Source organism: Panthera leo, chromosome A1 (genome assembly GCF_018350215.1).
Source record: "Panthera leo isolate Ple1 chromosome A1, P.leo_Ple1_pat1.1, whole genome shotgun sequence".
NCBI lineage: Eukaryota > Metazoa > Chordata > Mammalia > Carnivora > Felidae > Panthera > Panthera leo.
In genome coordinates this window covers 213,949,974-213,957,971 of record NC_056679.1, presented here as the reverse complement: position 1 = coordinate 213,957,971, position 7,998 = coordinate 213,949,974, and positions in this window count along the sequence as shown.

Genomic DNA, 7,998 nt, shown 5'->3' with positions numbered 1-7,998 from the left:
CATGGAAAGCAGTAGTTAACATGAAGCAATTTATAATTAAGAAAGGACAATATAACATAGGCTATTACCAATGGGCAGCGATACAGTTGGTTGGTACAAGTATGTACAGGAGTGTAAAAGTACAGGCCAGAGGTGTAACAGGCATGGTAATGAAACCCTAACTCTCCATTTACATATGGGCATGATAAAGTAACTACTCTATAGAGTTGCTGACAGAATCAAAATATGATGAACAAAAGCTTTTTTATTATTGAAGTATAGTTGACATACAACGTTATATTTGTTTCAGGTATGCAACACAGTGAGTCATCAATTCTATACATTGTTCAACGTGCGCCATGATAAGTATAGTCACCATCTGGCACCATACAACATCATGGCAATATTATTGGCTGTTATTCCCTCTGCTTTACTTTTCGTCTCTGTGACTTATTTACTTTATAATTGGAAGTTTGTAACTTCTTAATCCTCTTTATCTATTTCACCCATTCCTCCAACTCACCTCCCTTCTGGCAACCACCAGTTTGTTCTCTGGATAGCCAATATATGGAAGCAACCCAAGGGTTCATTGACTGATGAGTGGATAAAGAAAATGTGTGCGTGTGCGAGTACACACACACACGCACATGCACATGCACACAACACACACGCACACGTGCATGCATACGCGCACACACACACTGGAATATTAGCCATAAAAAAGAATAAAACCTTGCCATTTGTGATGACATGGATAAATCTAGAAGGTATTATGCTAAGTGAAGTTAAACAGAGAAGGACAAATACCATATGATTTCACTTATATGTGGAATCTAAAACACAAATGAACAAATAAAAGCTTTTAATGCATTGCCTAACACATAGTAAGTGTTCAGTAAAAAATAGCTCTTAAATTGATTTTAAAGATTATTGTGTACTATGCATCTTTCCAGTATAAAACATGGAGTTCCCTTTCAACTTTGCAATTAAATTTTATTTTTTTTAATTTACATCCAAATTAGCATATAGTACAACAATGATTTCAGGAGTAAATGCCTTAATGCCCCTTACCCATTTAGCGCCTCACCCCTCCCACACCCCCTCCAGTAACCCTCTGTTTGTTGTCCATATTTATGAGTCTCTTCTGTTTTGTCCCCCTCCCTGTTCTTATATTATTTTTGTTTCCCTTCCCTTATATTCACCTGTTTTGTCTCTTACAGTCCTCATATGAGTGAAGTCATATGATATTTGTCTTTCTCTGACTAATTTCACTTAGCATAATACCCTCCAGTTCCATCCACATAGTTGTAAATGGCAAGATTTCATTCTTTTTGATTGCCGAGTAATACTCCATTGTATATATACACCACATCTTCTTTATCCATTCATCCATCAATGGAAATTTGGGCTTTTTCCATACTTTGGCTATTGTTGATAGTGCTGCTATAAACATTGGGGTGCACGTGTCCCTTCGAAACAGCACACCTGTATCCCTTGGATAAATACCTAGTAGTGCAATTGCTGGGTCGTAGGGTAGTTCTATTTTTAGTTTTTTGAGGAACCTCAGTACTGTTTTCCAGAGTGGCTGCACCAGCTTGCATTCCTATGCTATTAAATATTTCTTATTTGTGCTGCTTTCATTTCTGAAAATATTAACTAATTACTACCAACTTTGATAACCACTAAAAATTTTCAAAATATCCTTTAAGTGTCTGTACCTGTGTTGCTAAAATATTGTGGCTTGTGATACTTCTCAAAAGGCTCATGTTTTTAATTTTTTTTAATGTTTATATATTTTTGAGAGAGAGAGAGACAGAGCACAATGGGGGAGGGGCAGAGAGAGAGGGAGACACACAATCTGAAGCAGGCTCCAGGCTCTGAGCTGTCAGCACAGAGCCAATGCAGGGCTCGAACCCACAAGCTGTGAGATCATGACCTGAGCTGAAGTCGGACGCTTAACCGAATGAGCCACCCAGGCGCCCCAAAAGGCTCATGTTTTTAATGTGCTTAGTGAAATCTCCTACATGGTAATGTTCATGGAGATACATGATTATTCTTAAAAGACTTTACTGGTTATAGAAAGAGTAATACAGTAGTTCCTTCCTTATCTTAGGTTTTGCTTTCGATGGTTTCAGTTACCCACAGTTAACTGCAGTCCGGAAGCAGATGATCCTCCTTCTGATATATTGTCAGAAAGTCAACAGTGGCCCGACACTACATCACAATGCCTTCATCATTCACCTCGCTTCATCTCATCACATACACATTCTATCATTTCATATCATCACAAGAAGAAGGATAAATACAGGACAATAAGATACTTTGAAATAAAGACCATATTCACATAACTTTTATTATCGCATACTATAATTGTTCTATTTTATTATTAGTTACTATTGTTAATCCCTTACTGAATCTAATTTATAAATTTAACTTTATCATAGGTATGTATGAATAGGAAAAACATAGTACATTTAGGGTTCAGTATTATCTGAGGCATTCACTGAGGATCTTGGAACACATTCCCCACAGATAAGGAGGGACTAATACAATCATTTTCCACAAAATCTCAAATTTTACAAAGAAGTACTAGTTCATAACACAGTTTAATAACAATTAATAAAAGGCATTTTAAAAATATTTGAGGTCTCAGGGTGCCTGGGTGGCTGAGTCAGTCAAGCCTCTGACTCTTGACTTCCGCTCAGGTTATGATCTCATGGTTGTGAGACGGAGCCCTATATCAGCTCTGCACTGAATATGGAACCTGCTTGGGATTCTCTCTTTCCTTCTTTCTCTGACCTTCTTCAGCCTGCACTCTCTCCTTCTCTGTCTCAAAATAAATAAATAAACATTTTTAAAAAAACATTTTAAAATGTTCGCTGTCTCACTAAGAAAAATCCACTTTCTCTATGGTTGTTCTGCAAGGACATTATTCCAAATTAGTAATGGGAAGTAAGTTTCAATAGAAAGGTCTGCTCTTTGTCCCCCTAGTGGCCACAAACAAAATAGCAACATGTAAAGAAAAGACTTGCAGAAACTACTGGAGTAGAAAACTACTTCATCGCCTTAATTTTACAGATAAATAAACTAAGGCCAAGAGAAAAGGGCTTGGCCAGGACTACACATTTTTTCAGTAAATCACCAGCATGTGAGAACTTTTTTTAAGGTTCTGAATACTATGATGTCTGAAAAGGTACCTCCAAAAGGAAGTTAACTAAGGTCCTTTAAAAATTTCCTTACCAACTGACGATCAGCAGCTTTTTCTCCAGTTTTATTTTTCCTTGTAAGATAGCTAATAAGTACAGTATCCCAGGGGGCAATGAGGAGACCTCAGCTGTGACCAAGAATTCTGCCTGCATCCTCTATGAAGAATTCCTTTTTGAGAAATAAAGACTGACACTGAGGGGCCAGAGGCACACAAAGATAGCTGTCCTCAAAAAAGACCAGTAAGAGTCAACGTATCTTTACTGATCGCCAAGGGCCCACAATGAATAAGAAACAGAGGTCAGGAAATAAGTTAAATACTGTTTTTCTCAACTTTAAGGTACTTCCACATAGAAAGAGAATAGAAGTAGGCATGGGTTGGGTACACACATGGCAAAGAATAAAATCAAATTTTCTTTGCTTCCTGCTGGCCCTAAAATTTAACAAAAGCACTTAAGGTTTTGTTTGGACATAAATGCAATAGAGAACTGAATCCATTATCCAGATATCTTCAGGCAAATAATAAAGAAGATAGTAATGTAGCATCCAAAGCATGTTTAACTTAAAATAAAAAGTTTTGGCTATGGCAAGTTTTGATTTTCACATCATTGCCTATAGATTACACAATAAATTTTGTGAATCTGTTAAGTCCCTATCTAGTGATTAAGAGTACAGGAACACACTTCAAAAATGTGTGTTTGAATCTCAACCTGACTCATATTAGCTGTGTGACCTTGAACAAATTATTCTACTTCCCATTCCTCAATTTCCTCATCTGAAAATGAAAATAATAATACCTAGCACATAGGCTATCAGACGGACTAAATAATACATGTAAAGAACAAGTAAATGGCCCATCATATACATGTAGTAATGTTAATTATTGCTCTTATAAAAATATTACCTGTACCCATTTTCTACATTGTAAACCTGAAGAGAAAACAAAGATAAGCATTAAATGAAAGTGTATTCATATTAGAAAATGGCAGGTATGTATAGTCCAGTCTTGACCTCTAATGAGATGTGTGGCTGTGGACAAAGCATGTAACCTGTATGATCCTTGTTTCCTCATCTACAAAAATAAGAGGGTTAGATCAAAATTCAAGGAACTCAGGTTTAACAAAGATGTAAAAGATTATTCAATCCCAAACTTGATGCTTGAGTTCACTTAAAACAAGTGTTTGTCTAGTCTGTGATTGCATGCCTTCATCTCTATCCTGAAGCTGCCAGTACCCTTCATCTTGAACCGCACTAATAGTTTGAAAATTCTTCCATTTGTTAAGCTGAAATCTACCATCTGCATGTCATCAGATCTAAGATGCCAATGGTAGTAAGCTTACCATTATTTTATGTGTCACTAAGAAGAGACACTGCCAATTATACCATGACATGATGCTTTCTTATCGTTGTCAATTGTAAGAAGCATCATAATTTGAGAGATGTTACCATATGAAAATATGGGTGTCTTATAATCAGTGAAGTTCAATATCTTCCAGTGGCTTCACCAGTTGATAATAATTGAAGATTCCATCATATTAAAAGCCAGTCTAATTTTCTTCTGTAGGACAATTCATCAAGTACTTAAAGAGTGTTCATGGCCTACTTGAACCTTCTCTTTTCAGTCCCATTACCTTTAGTATATAAACATGGTCTTTAAGTCTATGTGCCATCTCCAGTTTCTGTGTACTAAATCCATTTTACTTTATCTCAATTTCTACTTATTTATACATGTCAACACCAAACATACTTTCAAGCATAAGGAGATAAAATGATGATGAAACAGACAAATGCTCTACCTTCAGTAATTCAGTGATATGCAGTCTAGTAGATGAAAAGAATATGTAAACAATAAAGTATAGCTAAGGTACTAATAGGTGTTTTATAAAGTATAGCGGAAACACAAAAGCAGGGGCAAAACGAGAATAGGGGTATTTAAGTGTGATACCTAAAGAGGAAAAGAATGCTCTAGGTGAGGTCTGGTCTATTCTAAAAAGAACATTTATACCCATACAGAGGATAATCTTCTTCTTGTCTTTGTCCTCATCTTTTTCTTTTTTTGACAAAATTTGTAAAATGTTAATTCAAAGTCCCAAAATATTTTTGAACATGTTATTATATTGTTTCCTACTCCAGCTTGCCACTATTCCCATAGAGTGATCCTATAATTGAGAGAGGAATTAGCAAAAGGAAGGAAATTATTTTACTCTCTAGATGTAAGTGTAGGCTTTTCCACTCATTCTGGTCTATAGCAGTTATTTAAGAAAATATACTGATACTTATCCTCCTAATGCGTCATTTCTTCTGAACAAGGACATACCCCTTCATTGACATAGTACAGTCCACCCACCATGGGTTGTACATATCTGATCAGGCAAATTTAGATTCTACCACAAAGCAGTGAATAAAATGTAAAAAGAATCTGGCAAAAAGTTGAAGTACACTCTACCGACCCTGAAATTCCCAGAGTACTAAAATGCCCTGGATAGGTCAATAACACTGTGTTGCTGTGCATTTATCTCATTTGGAAATCTCCTGGCTGTTGTAATCTACCTATAGTGATGAGTCAAATACAATGATCAAGAGGAGAAATGTCTTAATGCATCCTGGGATCCAACCCATTTTAAATACAGTATTGGAAACCCTCCCAGGATTAGAAAACCTGGATAAGCACATGAAGTTTGTGTGAATTTATTTTAGCTTGTATTGAGATGTCTATGGCTGCACAAAAGGGGAATTCCATTGAGGTTTCCTGTCTCCTTTGTTTCAGTTCAATAATACCCTGAGTGGTTAAACCCTTTTCCTCCCTTAAACACTGGGGTGGGCGTATACGTGTATGTATGCACGTGCACATGTGCACATACACACACAGAGCAGAGTGGGAGAACAGGCATTCATTCCTCAGTGAAGTCTGTTCACTTGTGCACACTGCGATATTAAGTAATAAGCATTATAAGGTGTGTACTTTTTCTGGTAACAACATACTTAAGGCAAATTTTAGATGGAAGATTTGGATTGGTTCAAGTACAACAACCCATGCCAAGGTTCTTAATTAGGCGTATGGTTTTAAAAGTGAACTTTTTCTTCTAATCAAGAATAATTGTTGATGATCATGAAAATGTTCGTACCAGATAATCATTGCATACAGATGTATATTATTGAAAAGAAAGTCAGAGAACTTGTAATTATTTATTTATATGCATTCCCATTATAAGGATAAGATAGCCTCTTAATCATCTGAAGAGAGATTTAGTGGAAGTTGAAAAATCCCTCATCAAAATTAATATCCCTAGTAATGGTCTATGAAGGAGTTTTTTTTTTTTTAAATTGAAACTTTGCAAGCTGTAAAGGAGAGAAGTACAAGTAATTTTGACTGAAGCATATAAAATAATGAAGTAGCCTAAAAGCTGATGAGGTACTTCAGCTGTACCAAATTACTAAACAAGAGAATATGTGAAATGGGACACTTTTAGGGATGTCTTCCCAGTTCACAAGGACACTCCTAGCTGCTAGGTGACCCTGGATATAGGTAACCCCACTGCCTCCCAACCCCCACTCTGCCCCAGCTCCAGCTGATGGGTCCAGAATATATGCCTGATCAATCATGAAACTGAAAATGGAGCAAAAAGAGGGAGACACTCTCTTTCCAACAGGTAAGCTCTGGGACTGTCAGTTGTGCTGGTATGAAGTTCCGACAGAGGAAGGGACTGTGATAGGAAACTCCAGCAGAAGCGCAGTGAGAAAAAAGTAGCACTGTAGGCAGAGTGCTGGTAGCTCCTGGGTGTCTGTTTCCAGGCCTTTCCAGAGGCCCTGCAGAAGTCCCACTCACATTTCATAAGAAGATCCCACATGATGGTAGCAAAGACACCCCTCCCCATTTGTTTAACTATCTCTAATTAACTTCATGATTTATCAGCATGTTTTGGCATGCCAGAGAATGAACTGGAAACACCAGGTAATCATTTAACCTTAGTAACTCTCCGTTCTTTAATCTCTGGAATTGGGATAAGATAATTATGGATATTTACATCAATATCAATATTATTGGGGTGCCTAGGTGGCTCAGTCGGTTGAGCATCCAATTCTACATTTTAGCTCAGGTCATGATCCCAGGGTCATGGAATTGAGCCCTGTGTTGGGCTCTATGCCGAGCATGGAGCCTGCATGGGATTCTCTGCCTCTCCCTCTGCCCCTCTCCCCTACTCGTGTGCTCGCGCTCACTTGCACGCTCTCTCTCTCTGTCTAAAATAAAAACTAAACACATATATATCATTATTAATTGGAAATTAATAATAATTGTGGTAAATGTTACTAGAGATATTCACACAACCTCTTTTTAGTATAAAAAGTGCCATCCTTTCTGTAATTCAAAGCTGCCACTTGAACTGTTCAGAAACAAACTGTTTATCCATTCTTAATAAAAAGTAGTTGTTTTAACCACTTTTGATATGTGGCTTAATGGGGTTTAAAGAATAGCATGTTACAAACAATTAGAGATTTCCTTTGTGAGATATTAACTTGTTCAGTGGGTGAACATCAACTTCACTATTATTCCAACTTTTAGCATTAAAATCAGTTAATTTGCATATATTTCTATAAAAGGTAGTCTTAAAGTCTAACTTATTTTTATCAGCATACTTACAATTACATATATATTGCATATATGTATAGTATGTAGATTTTATATGTATACATATACAGCTGCACAGTTTTTCTAGGAATATTTCTGCTTCTTCTGCTTACCAGTTTTATTGACTTAGACACGTTACTTAACCTATGCGATCTCTTCATCCATCTATTTCCTCCGTCCTAATGAGG